Source organism: Papio anubis, chromosome 3 (assembly GCF_008728515.1).
Source record: "Papio anubis isolate 15944 chromosome 3, Panubis1.0, whole genome shotgun sequence".
NCBI lineage: Eukaryota > Metazoa > Chordata > Mammalia > Primates > Cercopithecidae > Papio > Papio anubis.
The window spans coordinates 138,732,492-138,747,130 of NC_044978.1; the positions used below are offsets into that span (position 1 = coordinate 138,732,492).

The 14,639-nt window shown below is 35.0% G+C and overlaps 1 long non-coding RNA gene across 1 annotated transcript; it reads right to left on the bottom strand.

Moving 5' to 3' along the window:
• Positions 1-221: 221 nt before the first annotated feature.
• On the bottom strand, positions 222-14,277 carry LOC103884497. Its single transcript, XR_004182800.1, has 3 exons — positions 14,197-14,277; positions 3,953-4,065; positions 222-307 (listed from the first exon to the last, which is right to left on the bottom strand). It is a non-coding gene; the product is annotated as an uncharacterized LOC103884497 (long non-coding RNA).
• Between the last annotated feature and the right edge of the window lie 362 nt (positions 14,278-14,639).

Genomic DNA, 14,639 nt, shown 5'->3' on the forward strand with positions numbered 1-14,639 from the left:
ATGAAAGATTTTAATGCACAGTGAGGTTCAGCCAGTTGTAGTGCTGGATTCTAATGTAGGACCCTCTGCTTCTAAATCCATACTCAAATGTTGGAGGTCTGTTAGAGCCAGTTATTCTACTGGTTATTGATGAAACAAAGATGACTGACAATCAGCCTTGGTGGTTCATGAGCTTGAAAGACCCCTGAGGCAAGGAGACATGTGTGACAGCTGTATGAGATGGTCATTCCATGTGGAAGGTGCTGTTAGAGCACAAAGGTTGATAATTAAAGAGCCTTCAAGATGGAGATGGGTTATTGATCATATCCTGAGGAGAGAGGTGGATAAAGAGAGACAATGTTTACAATCTATGGAAAAATATATTTTGAACTTTAAATGATGTACTCTCCCTTATTCTACCCTTTCAGTTATATAACATTTCTATACAGAGAGTACTGGCAATGTGTTTTTAGAGCAAAGTTACCACATATTTACTGATATTGACTTTTCTGTTTGATCCCTATATTGTCTTAACTACAGTGACATTTTAGTGAATGTGAGGAACTGGATAGCCCAGGTAACTTGCTAAGGGTAGAGGGATGCAAGATGAAGAAAAAGACTCATTTGAAGTCAGTTGATAATATCTGAAATGATATTTTTAAACTTAAAATTATTTTGAAGGAAGCACCGTGACATACACTCGTTGTATGACTTGATGGAGGATTGATGTTAAATTACCAGGAAGACCAGAAAGTATGTACTAAAAACCACAATAAAAACTTTCAAGAAGAGTTTCATCTTGTAACTCCTGTGATTAAATTTTCTCTAATATTTTAGTGACTCTAGTCATCATCTGTAATAGGGATATTACCTATACTTTATCCTTCTGATTTGATTTATCAGAATGCACCAGAGTGGATGGCAATGAAATGACTGCAGTTTTCCAGGCTGGTTTGCAGCCTGCCCATACTGTCATCGTCTGCCAGCCAGCCAGCTGGCTTCATATCTTCACAAACCTTTTCCAGAGAGGACCTCCCCTTTGTCTTCAGCATGATGTTGTTTTTTTTTTTTGCAGAGCAAAATGCAGTAAGGCCTACTGGCTGTGACAGTGGAGTTCAGCTGAGGCAGAGTTACTGTACAAAAGAAATCTTTAGTTTCCATAATAACTAGATTAAACATATATTTTACATATAGCCAAGGAGTTATGAGGAAAGCAAGGTTTAAAATGATGTTAAAAGTAAAATAGCAAATTTGCTTTTTAAAATATTTAATATTTAAAATATTTGATATTACAGGTACTATCTCTGTGTTAAATGAACACATTTTTGCTAATCCAGTAGTCACCACTTGATTTTCCAAAGAAATATAAATATTGCAAAAATGTAATAAGATATAGTATAATTTGTAACAAATAGAAAGCTTCCTTAGTGACTCCTTAGATTCCAAAATATAATTTTTCCATTATGGAAAATTATATTTATGTTGAACATAAATAATCAGATGTTTGCTTCACTAATGATGCAGCTTATTTTAAAATTATGTTACTGGATTTAACGATGCGACCTCTGTTCTGTGACTTTGTGTATTCTGGAGGCTTGTTATGCATGTCAAGGGTATTTCCTTTTATTTGTTTTAATTTTACCTGCCATTTAAATCATCGAATGACCCTTCTTAATTGTATTATGAAACCATATAATAAGGAAGGACTAGTTGATTATTTTTTACTTTAACTTTCTTAATCTCATATAATTCAAATCTTCTTTGTGTTCTCATTTCTCAGGTCAAATAATTTTTTGTTTGTAATTTTTCATCACAGTAATGGATGAGATAGAGTAATATGTTTCAATACATTTATTGTTCTTATTTTAGCATTTTACATCTGTTCTCTTTTTCAGGAGAGGAAGTCAAGTAGTATGTAGAAAAGAGCGTACAGTTGAGAGACAGGAAAGGTCATGATCTAGAATCTGGGCTGATCACTTAAAATGGAAGATTGGCTAACTGGAATGGGAAAATCTTTTCTTGGTTAATAATAGTAGCATATAGCATTAGTTCCTTTAGAGCAAGGTACCATAACTGTTTCATCTTTGTACCTTTTTTCCTCTGGTGGTTTTGGAATTTCAGAGACAGAAGGGAGTGTTTATGACTTAAGTCCCTTCTAAACCTTTCAGCTCTAAGATTTTGTAATTCTTTATATGAGACTGATGCTTACAAATCTAATAATTATACAGAGTACCATTTACACAATTTTATGAATAAACTCATTACTTGGGAGTCGTAAATTATTTTGGTTAGTAGAAAATAATTCTGCCACAATAAATACTGTATTCTTTTCTTAGAATTATTTGCTAAGAACTTTTAATGCAGTTGTTGAAATGATTTTGTTCAGAAGTCAGATGCGGTTTCATGTTTGACTGTATTAGATTATAATGGCTAATTTTACCAGAGATAAAAAATAGGCAGAGGTTGCCAGCAACATGATAAATTAGTCTCTGTGATTACAACTTTTCACTAATCAATAAGGGATAATTTCCCTGCGTACCTCATCGGTTATCTTTGCTTCTCTGACTCCCCACAGGAAGTCTCTTTTAAAAACTCTTGGTAATATGAAAACAAAAACTGAACCAGGTTAAAGTGTTATGCAGTTGAACTGGTTCCCTCTTTGAAAGGTTAATGCCCGTTGTATTATTTTCCTAAAATATTATTTATTCATACTGTTCTCTGATTGTTTAAATGTTCAGATTTCTTGAAAATGTCTGGGAAACCTGATACATGCTTATTATTTTCAGGTTGATTAGTAATTTCTTTTTAAGAGACTATATTTTCATATAGCAGTCAACTCTATTATTTTTATATGTGTGGGGATTTCAGAGGTGTTTTCTAGATAACCCGTACCAAATTTTTAATCTCATCATGCTTCTGTGCAACCTGCCCTATGGCCCGTCAGTATATGCTAACAGGAAAATTATATTTATCAAGCTAGCTAAAATACGGTTGAGAGGACAGATAATCAAAGCCCCTAGAAATTCATCTTGGAGCATTTGCTCTTAGTATAAAATAGGAAGCCTCCACTAAAAACTGCAGAGTTGCTTGTTTTACATGAATTGTTTGCTCTTAAGGAAAACATTTGAGGTTCTTAAGTAATACAAAAAATGTTCTTGTCCATAGTGAATGGATTAGGGTTCATGATAATAAAACCCTTGAATCAGAAATGAGAAAGAATGTGAAACAGAGTAAGGCAAGTTCGCTTTATGTGGACTCTTTTCTTAGAAGTTGGATTAAAAATGAAAAAAAATTGGATAACCTTTATACCCACCATGTATAAGTTTTATTTATGAATTTTTTCTTCTTGTGCTTTTCTCTTTCTTTGGAACCTGATTCATAATTCACTTTGGGAAAATATTTTGTTCATCTCATTCCATTTGACTCAGTCCCTCCCTTTCTCTGCCTGCACTATCTTCCATTCTTATGTACTCTTCTCTGTTCTTGTTGTTCTTGCAAAATCAATTTGTAATTACTAGTTTCCTGAATTGTTGGTGTACTTCTATCCTCACAGTTTTAGCTGTATGAAATGTCAAAACTTGTTTGTTTCTTTCTATATATTTTATAAAATGGAATATAGAACCCAAAAGATGCTTGGTCAGTGTTGATTAACTGACTTTCTTTTGTATGGTTCTGATCTTTATTTTTTCATAATGGTAGAAATTTTTATTTTTAAAGTACGTGAGGAACCTTAGAATTTTTTAAATGTATAATTTGTTGCATTTGTTTTAAAAATGCATTCTGGGACATGAAAAAGGAAAAAAAATTCTCTTCTGTATTTTGACTAAAACTAGTGTAGATGGTTCTATACTGAACTTTCGAGGCAGATATCTGAGTTTGTATTCCAGCTCTCCCACTCAGTGTCCTCATCTGTAGAATGAAGATAATAAGAATACCAATTCAGTAAGGATGTTGTGGGAATTACACGAAATACCTGGCATATAATAGTTGTTCAATAAATGTTCACTCTTGTTCTTTATTTTTAGATGTCTTAAATGGCATTGGCACTCAGCTTACTTTACCAGGTTGCTATATGAGACTGTCCTCCTAAAACAGAATGAGGAAAATGTACAGTTAATTGATCAATTTTAAGGAGAAACTATTTTCTTATTAAATGTTTCTAAGCCCCCAAATTATTTGATTGCAAAATGTTCATATTGAAATATAAGTGCCTAATTTCAAAAAAGAAGCTCTTTAGAAACAAAGTTGTTTCCTTTCCTTTTTTCCAATTTAAGATATTTCCATCTCTATTTCAAATGCTTGCTTCTAAAAAAAAGTTTATGTAGTAAAATAAGAGGGTAAATTTTATGTTTTTATTAATTTGAATGACATTTTCCCTTGGATGAATTATGAAATGTCTGGTTAACTTTAGCATTAGTGAAGCTTGAATAGATTTTAATATTAAGCAAGTGTTTAGTTGCATGACATGATCAGTTTACACTACTGCAGAGCCTTAATTAAAGTTTTATTAAACTGTGTAAACCGTGATCCAGTTTGAATTTGAAAGTAGATAGACATCTGTTTCAAATATTATTACTACGGTTAGAAATTAATCGCCTTTGACCGATGTGGTGGCTCACACCTGTAATCCCAGCACTTTGGGAGGCCGAGGCGGGCAGATCACGAGGTCAGGAGATCGAGACCATCCTGGCTAACATGGTGAAACCCCATCCCTACTAAAAATACAAAAAATTATCTGGTCGTGGTGGCGGGCGCCTGTAGTCCCAGCTACTCCAGAGGCTGAGGCAGGAGAATGGCATGAACCTGGGAGGCGGAGCTTAGCCTTTTTTCTTTGGAAGTCTGAAGGTTTCTCTTTTGAAATTTTTGTTGTTTCCTCACTATTTCCTCTGTATTAGAATAATTTTGAGGTATAAGTTATTTTAAAAATCACTTTAATAATGTTTGTATTATCTATACAAAAGAAAAGCAAGGAAATATTTGGAAGTATTTTATCAAAGAATAGTAAAACAAGACTGTTTTATGTTAAAAGCAAATTTTATGGTGATGCATCATAAGCCTTTAAGACAGCTTTCTTGATTGGGGACCGTTGTGCTTTCCTTCCTCCTGGGCTTTTTTCTTCATGAAGTGAAAATTAATTCTAAATAAATTTTGGTATCATTTTGCTCACTTACATAATAAACACAAAGTATTCTCATTCTCTTTTTTTCTTTCGTCAGCTCAGTTGCATTAGAAAATTCTTCAGCAAATGCAGTTATTTAGCTACTTGTATATGTGTTTTAGTTGTGGTAAGGAATCTTGATGTATTTCAAGCAGAATTACTTAATACTGTCTAGAGAACAACATCAGAATTGAAATTTTCTATTAAACTGTGCTCATTCAAATGGTAGAAAACAAAACTTGTAATACCCCAGAGTCAGAATCCATTCAGTTACTACATTGCTATGTCTTGATTCTGCAAGACTTGATTATTAAATGAATACGTGTTCAATGGAAACATTATAAAATACAGGAACAGGCCAGAAAGAAAAAAGAAAATCACCTGAAACTGTACCACTTAGAGCGTGTTATTTGTTACCATTTTGATATATTTCCTTTACTCTTTCTCCTGAATTATTTTTACATATGCCAGCAAAAGTGTGAATTACCATCTTAATTTTGTATTTTATTTTTGCTTGAAATGATTTTATGAATTTCTCCTCATATCATTACATATTCTTCAAAATACTGTTTTAATTAATGACTGGAAATATTCATTCCTATACATTTTCCATATTTTTATCATAAATAATAGTGCAGTGAACATCTTTATGAATAGGTCCTTTAATATTTATATGAAGGCTTTTATATGTATCACCAGTTGCTTTCCAGTCATTCTAATTTGTAATTCTACCAGCAGAGTATCTATTTAATTTCACTCATATTTTAAGATAAGTGTTAATATTTCAGTTATATCCATGAAATCTCCGTAAGGCTCAGAAAAAAAAAAAAACAAAACAAAATGTGAAGGACCCCAAAATGAAAGTAGTTTTGAATAGGTAAGAACTACTTCATGTTATTTTTATTTAAAAAAAGGAAAAGAAAGATAAACAGGAGTTTTTACTGCTTACAAATACTGGCCGTTACCTTTGATATATAATTTTATTGTATTTATAAAAGAAATGCAAATTAACCCCAATCTTTTTTCTGTTATTATGGTTCTGAGTTTTACTTAATAACTACAGGAATTATTTAAAGGCAAAAAGCTATTCATGCAGAAATCCTTGTAGTCAATGGCAGAAGTGACCTTAAAAGAATATAATTGAAACCCTTTTTTGATATGCAAAATGAGATTTAAGATGGTTCTGTGTTATGTGAAAAGGCCCTTATAGTAGCAGAGATTGAGCCAGAAAACAAGTTGTCTGATTCCTGCTGTTTCCTTGCTTTTAAAAAATATAGAAGTTTTAGTCAGGCATGGTGGCTCACGCCTGTAATCCCAGCACTTTGGGAGGCTGAGGTGGGTGGGTCACCTGAGGTCAGGAGTTCAAAACCAGCCTGCCCAACATGATGAAACCCCATCTCTACTAAAAATACAAAAATTAGCTGGGTGTGGTGGTGGGTGCCTGTAATCCCAGCTACTTGATAGGCTGAGACAGGAGAATTGCTTGAACCAGGGAGGCAGAGGTTGCAGTGAGCTGAGATTGTGCCATTGCACTCCAGCCTGGGCAACAAGAGCAAAACTCCATCTAAAAAAAAATATATATATACACACACATACACACACACACACACACACACATACACACATATATATACACATATATATGTAAAGTTTTTAAATGAAATAGTTCTTCTCTTAAAGGATATATAATAGTAATAAATAGAGTGAATGTTTGTACATCCAATAGTCAGCTTATGAAACAAAGTAATACCAATACCTTGTAAGCCTCTTATGCAGTCCTCAGTTGCATTTGGCTTCTTTCCTTCCCATCTGAGTAAACACTAACCTGAGTTTTGTGTTTATTATTCACTGGTTTTTAAAAAATAATTTTATCATAGATGTGTGTATACCTAACCAGCATGTTTTTGAGCTTTATAAAAATACCACTCTTTTAGGTAGTGTCCTGCGTTTTATTTTTCCCTTCAAATTTATGTTTTTGAAATTCATCCATTTTGCTTGAAGATGTATTTCACTTACTTTCATTGCTTTGTGATATTCTATTGGGGAATAGATCACAATTTATTTTTCCATTTACTTCCTAATAGGATATTTCTATGTATCTGCTATTATAAAGAATGATGTTATGGGCTTCTTGTATTAACTCTTGGTGCACCAGTAACAGGGTGCTCTTTTTTAAATGTATAAAATGGTGCTATATTGTTTTCCAAAGTAGTTCACATTCCTACCAGCAGCATGTGGATAATTCCTATTGTACCTCATCGTAATTCGTACTTAATATTTTCAAATTTATTAAATATTTTCTAATATCCAGGTTTAAAATTTCTTACTGGGTTCATAACTGATGTTTTCATGATTGTTAATGATGATGAGCCATATTTTCATGCATTTTGTCCATTTGTTCTTCTCCTTTGCCAACTTTGTGAAGTGCCTGTTCATTTCTTTTGCTGATTTCATATTAGATTGGTTATTCTTTTCTTAGTGACTTTTAGGGATTTTTTTTTTGTTTATTATGAATGCTAATTTTTAGTTAAATGCATTGCAGACATCTTTTTATGACTAAGGGTTTCTCTACCTTTTTATGTAGCTTTACTGACAGAAGTTCTCAATTTTAATGTAGTCAAATTTTTCATTCTTTTAATTTATGGTTTATAGTTTTTGTGCCTTGTTTAAATCATCTTTGTCTACCCCAGCATCGTAATGATATTCTCTTAATAGTCTTCATCTATCTGTAATTGAATTTTATTTGTGAGGTGTGAGTTAAGGTCCAATTCCATTTTTTTCTATATAAATATGTGTAACCTGTTTATGTATAACCTATTGTCCAAATGCAATTTATTGAATGTATTTATCCTTTCATTCTAGAGTAATTGTCCATTAATGTCAGCTCTGTTGTATGTCAAATTTCTCTACACATACATGAGGGCCGGTTTCTGAGCTTTTAAATTTTGCTCCATAGGTCTGGTTTTTATTCTTGTGATAATATTACACTGCCTCAATTATTGAAGTTTTATTGTGAGTCTCGATACCTGGTCAATGACTCCCTTCCTCTTTTCCTCCGTTTTTAGGAAAATCTTATCTATTGGTCCTTTCCTCTTCCGTATACATTTTATAATAAACTTTTCAAGTTTTAAATTGAAATTGCGGTGAATTTAAAGATGAATTTGGGAGAATTGTCATCTTTATGATATTAAGTCTTTATTAAGAGATATGGCGTATATCATTACTTAGGTAGTTTCATGGCATTTTACTTAAGTTATGAAATTGAAAAAATTCTTTAAAAATCTGGCATGTGTTTTTTTAAAGTTATTCCTAGGTACCTTATTGTTTTGCTCTTATGAACAGTATCAATTATTAAGCATGTTTTCCAGTTTTTTTTGTTTGAATAGAAGTTCCCTTTTTTTCAGTATGGTGATCCTATATTCAGCTACCTTGCAAATTTTACTACTAATTTTAATAAAATTTCTTTAGATTTTGAGGGACTTTCTATGAAAACAGTTATATTTCTATGAATTATAGTTTTCTCTCTTCCTTTCTAGTATTTGATATTTTCTTTTATTTTTGTCCTAGTGTACTGCCTGGCTAGGAACTAGAATATAGTATAGAATAGAAATAGTGATAATGATCATATTTTCTTTTTCTCGTAGAGTCTAAATCTAACATCACCATTAAGAATGATAACTGATCTAAATTTTATATATACATTTATCGTGTTAAGGTTGTTCTTGGCCGGGTGCGGTGCCTCACGCCTCTAATCCCAGCACTTTGGGAGGCAGAGGCTGGTGGATCACCTGAGACAAGGAGTTCGAGATCAGCCTGGCCAACAGGAGGAAACCCTGTCTCTACTAAAAATACAAGAAATTAGCCGGGTGTGGTGGCGGGCACCTGTAGTCCCAGCTACTCAGGAGGCTGAGGCAAGAGAATTGCTTGAATCCGGGAGGCGGACGTTGCAGTGAGCCGAGATCAGTTCACTGTACTCCTGCCTGGGTGACAGAGTGAGACTCCATCTTAAAAAAATAAAAAAGGATGTTCTCTTATATTTCTAATATACTAAGTATTTTATTTTATATTCATAATAAGTGGATATTAAGCTGTATCAAATTATTATTCTGTATCTTTGAGATCATAAAAGTTTCCTTCTTCCCTTAATCTCTGTGTTACATTTGTTGGGTTACATTTGTTGATTTCATAATGTTAAATTGCTCTTATTTTCTAGGATAGACTCAATTTGATCATGACGTGTAATTAATAATCTTTTTAATTGACTGCTAGATTTGGTTTGCTAATGTCTCATTTAGGATTCTTGCATGTGTTCATTAATGAGATTAGCTTTTTTTCATGTCACCTTATTATTACCCCCAACCCCACTAGCCCTAAGTAGCCACCAATTTAATTTCTGTCTCTATAAACTTGTCTGTTTTAGACATTCCATAAAATGGAATGATACAATATATGATCTTTTGTGACTGGCTTCCTTCACTTAGCATATTATTTTTGATGTTCGTCCATATTGTAGCATGTGTCCACTACTTAATTCATTTTCATTGCCAGATGATATCCCATTGCATTGATATACTACATATTTATGCATTAGTTGATGGACATTTGTGTTGTTTACACTTTTTGGTTAATATTAATAATATTGCTATTAACATATATGCCCAAGGTTTTATGTGGACATATATTTCATTTTTCCTGGGTATATACCTAGGAGTGGAGTTGTGGGTCATATGATAACTCTGTGTTTAATATTTTTGAGGAACATCCAGATTGTTTTCTAAAGTGCCTATAGCAGTATACATCCCCAGTATATGGGGTGTCAGTTTCTCTGCATCCTCATTAACATGTATTATTATCTGTCTTTTTGAAAATAGCTGTTCTAGTCAGAATGAAGTGCTGTGTCATTGTGGCATTGATTTGTGTCTTCCTGATGGCTAATGATATCAAGCATCTTTTCATGTGTTTATTGGCCATTTGTATGTCTTAGTTGGAGAAATGTCTATTCAGATCCTTAGTCCATTTTAAGAAATTGAGTTATGTATCTTTTTGTTATGGAATTGTAAGTGTTCTTTAGGTTTTCTAAATGTTAGTCTCCTATCAGATATATGATTTGCAAATATTCTCATTCTTTGGATTTTCTTTTCACTTTCCTGATGGTGTCCATGGAAACGAAAATATTTTCAACTTTTATAATGTCCAATATATCTATTTTTTCTTTTGTTTTTATGCTTTGGTATCATATTAAACCATTGCCTAATATAAGATAATACTTTTTATTTTTTTTCTGAAATGGAGTCTTGCTCTGTCACCCAGACCAGAGTACAGTGGTATGATCTCAGCTCACTGCAACCTCCACCTCACAGGTTCAAGGGATTCTTCTGCCTCAGCCTCCCGAGTAGCTGGGATTACAGGTACCCACCACTGCGCCTGGCTAATTTTTGTATTTTTAGTAGAGATGGGGTTTCACCATCTTGGCCAGGCTGGTCTCAAACTCCTGGCCTCGTGATCCACCCGCCTCGGCCTCCCAAAGTGCTGGGATTATAGGCTTGAGCCACTTCACCCGGCCAATGATAAATATTTACACCTATATTTTCACCTTCATTTTTGAAAGATCATTTTAATGGACATAAGACTCATAGTTGACAGTTTTTTTATTTTAGCACTTTGAACATTATTTTCCTGGTGCCTTTGAGCCTCCATTGTTTCTGTGTTACCTGTTAACTGCAATGCAGTTTCCTTGTATGTAAAGAGTCATCTTTATTTATATGCTCTCAAAATATTCTGTTTTTGTCTTTCAGTATTTTTACTATTGTGTGTTTATTCTGCCTGGAATTTGTGGCGCTTCCTGGATTATTGTTTTTGGTCAATGTTTCATCAAACTGGAAGTTTTCAGTTCTTCTTGAAACAAATTTTTTTTGCTCCTTTTTTTTCCTCCTCTTTTTGGTAGCCCCCTTCCATATATATGTGCTTAATGGTGTCCTACATTTCTCTGAGGTTCTGCTTATTTTTCTTCATTTCTAAAAACCTGTTCTTCAGATTGTATAATCTCCATTGACCTATTTTCTTTGTTTATTCATTCTTCTGTCAGTTGAACAGATAATCCCTTCTACTCAGTTTTGCATATCAGTTATTATACTTTTCATTTTTTAATGTTTTTTTTTTTTTTTTTGTCACCCAGGCTGGGGTGTAGTGGTGTGATCTTGGCTCACTGCAGCCTCAACCTCCCAGGCTCAAGCAATCATCCCATCTCAGCCTTCCTGGTAGCTGGACCACAGGTGCATGTGACCATGCCTGGCTACTTTTTGTATTTTTTTGTAGAGATGAGGTTTCGCTATGTTGCCCAGGCTGGTCTTGAACTCCTGAGCTCAAGTGATCCAACTACCTTGGCCTCCCAAAGTGCTGGGATTACAGGTGTAAACTGCTGAACCTGACCAATTATTATAGTTTTTATCTCCAGAATTCCAATTTGAAAAATTTCTATCTCTTTATTCATATTTTCTATTCGATGAGACATTATGATCACATCATCTTTTATTTCTTTAAGCATGGTTTCCTTTATTTCATTGAGCATATTTATAGTGGCTACTTTGAAAGCTTTGTTTGTCAAATCTAACATCTGGTCTCTCTCACAGGTAGTTTCTGGTGCTTGCTTTAATTCCCTGTATGTTGGTCTCATTTCCCTGTTTCTTTGTATGTCTTGTAGTTTTTTGTTGAGAACTGGACATTTTAAGTAATATATTGTAACGCTGGAATCTGCTTCCCTCCACTCCTAATGCTTGTTTTTGTTATTTGCTTGTTTGGTGACCTGGCTGGACTATTTTACTGCTAGGTGAAGTCTTTGATATTACTTCTCTAATGGTGGATGCAGCATTGGGCATGTCCACAGTTACCTTTGGATGAAAGGGTTTCTAGCAGGGCTCTCTCTGACAGTCTCTTTCCCTTACATCTTTGTCGAGCTGCTTACCTCTGTTGTTATCACACCAGCTATTAGGATCCACTAATTGCTGGTCGATTGTTCTATTGTTGTGACAGTGCTCCAGTCATAACTTGCTTCATAGTCTGATCTGATTAGTTTCAGGCCACTCTGCTGGGGTAGTTTTTGAGGCTGGTGTTTGAGGTTTGTTCTGATTCCAGGAGGGCTCTTAACTCTTTTCCTATTTCTCTATAGTAAACTATCTGGCTTATAATATAGTTTATGTCTCTTGTGGATCTACTAGCTTAATCTTAATTGCTTATCACCAAAGTCTTCATTGTTTCGAGAGTACCCTTAGGCTTGAACTTCCCTTATACTCTGCTGTTTCAGTTGAAGTTAGTCCCTTTAAGTGAGAATTTTGAAGCTCTCTGTTTTTACAAGATGTCTCTCCCTCTGGGCAAAATCTCTGAGCCATTGATCTGGAGCCAGTGATCTGGAGGGAGTAGTAGCTTGTTGGAATGACACCATGATTTTTCTAGCACGGTGCTGGGCTGAGATGGTAGCCTCTGGTCTCCTTATCTTACCTCTTCTGGTATGGAAACTTTGTACTATGAATGAGCTAAAGTGAAGGCGTTTGGGGCACCAGTATTCTCTGCCTGCTGGTGCTGGGTGTAGAGCCTTTATCCTGTGAGTAGGGACTGGTGGAGGAAGGAAGCTCTGACCACTTGGCCATGCTCACCAGAAATGTAGCCATTGTAGTTTAGAGCTGGGGGGATGAGAAATGCTGGTGGCCCCTCCCTCCTGGTGAGAGAGTTTATTCTTTGACTTGGAGCCCCATTTTCTTGTCCACATCCACAGGAAGTGGAGTTTCTCTCTTACTGAACTGGAGGTAGGGAAGGAGGGGATATGTTATGCTCAGAGATCATAGACTCTTACTGTTCTTATCAAGATTTAGTATACTTCTTTGAATTAATGTTTCTTGATCTGCTTCTGGCTCTTAAGACAATTTCCAGAGACTTTACGTGTTTTCTTAATTTTTTAATTTAAAATTTTACTTGTATGGTTGTTTTGGCTGGAGAGGGTGGGTCTGTGGAGCTCCTCATACTGCCATTCTAGAAGTGGATTATTGCGAGATTAGCTTTTAATTTTATTTCCTATTGTCAATAAGACACTTAGGAATTGAGGTATAGTAACCTAATGGAATGAGGTCAGGAATGTAAGTAATTTTTCTGTTTTTTGGATGAACTTGTATGATATTAGGTTTTGTTTCTTAAAAGTTTGATAGAACTTTGTAAAATTATCTGAACTTACGAGATTACTTTTAAACTACTTAGATTTCTTATTTGTTGTGAGTTTTCAGGCCTCCTGTTTCTATTTGAATCAGTTTTTCAAAATTACATTTATATTTGCTCTTTCGTGTAAACTTTCTAGAATTTTTTCTTTTTTTTGCTAGAGATGAGGTCTTGCTATGTGGCACAGGTTAGTCTTGTACTCCTGGCCTCAAGTGATCTTCATGCCTTGGCCTCTCAAAGTGCTGGGATTACAGGTGTGAGCCACTGCACCCAGCCTAAATGTTAACATACATTGGCATAAAATTTATACTGGGCCCTGTTGATTTATCTGCCCAGATTCATTTGGCTCCCTTCTCAAACCTCAGTTGCTTGTCCTACTTCCTTTTTAGAGTGGCCACAGTAGCAGCTCATGTCATTCTTGTGGTTGTAAAGCCCTGGCCATTTTCATTGTAACCTCATCTTTGATACCATATAGGTCATCTTAGCCTCCACTTTGGTACAGCCTTCCTGTGACCTTTAGGGTAAGAGTCGTAACAAATTCAAAGCATGATGTGCCCCATCTAGACCTACAAAGCCTCAAGCTTCGCCGGCAGTTGCTTGGAGGGGTCAGGCCTCAAAATAGTAATACAAGAAAGTTATGCTGTGGAGCAAACACTGACCCATGGGTGGTAGGAGATAGAAAGGAGCTGAGACAAATGGTCTCCATTTATCCTCTGTGGATATATTCCTGAGACTTGTAGCTTATTGCGATTTCTTGCAAGGCTGTAGCCAGTTTGTTAATGTACCACCTTATAGTTGTTTTCCCTCCTGTCCTGCCTCATTTCCCCTTTCCCTTACTTTTCCTTCCCTGTACTCACCAAAGAATTATTGACATGTAAACTTGGCCTCAAACTCTGATTTCGAAAGAAGTCAGGCAAAACTAATTATAATCCGTGGTATTCCTAGAACATAGGTACCTAGGATGGGGTTAAATTAGATTGCTTCCCTCTTTGAAGGCCATAAGGACTGCTAGTTGTCAGGGAGCTGACAATGACCTTGGCATGCAGTGGCATCACAATGACCACAACTTTCAATGAAATAATTTTTCATGAGGTACGGGTGAAAAGAAAGACATGTGGCTGTTGCATTTGATGGGCATAGGGGCATGGATAACTGTTAGGATTTTGGTGTTTTGGCAGCATTAAAGACTTTAGAAAAGAAAAAGATGGGCCCGAAGTAGCTCACAGCCAGCTTAAGGCACACTGTGAAAGCCAGAGAACTGCTATAATTTAAGAGAGACCTCATTGCATGTTCACAGAGA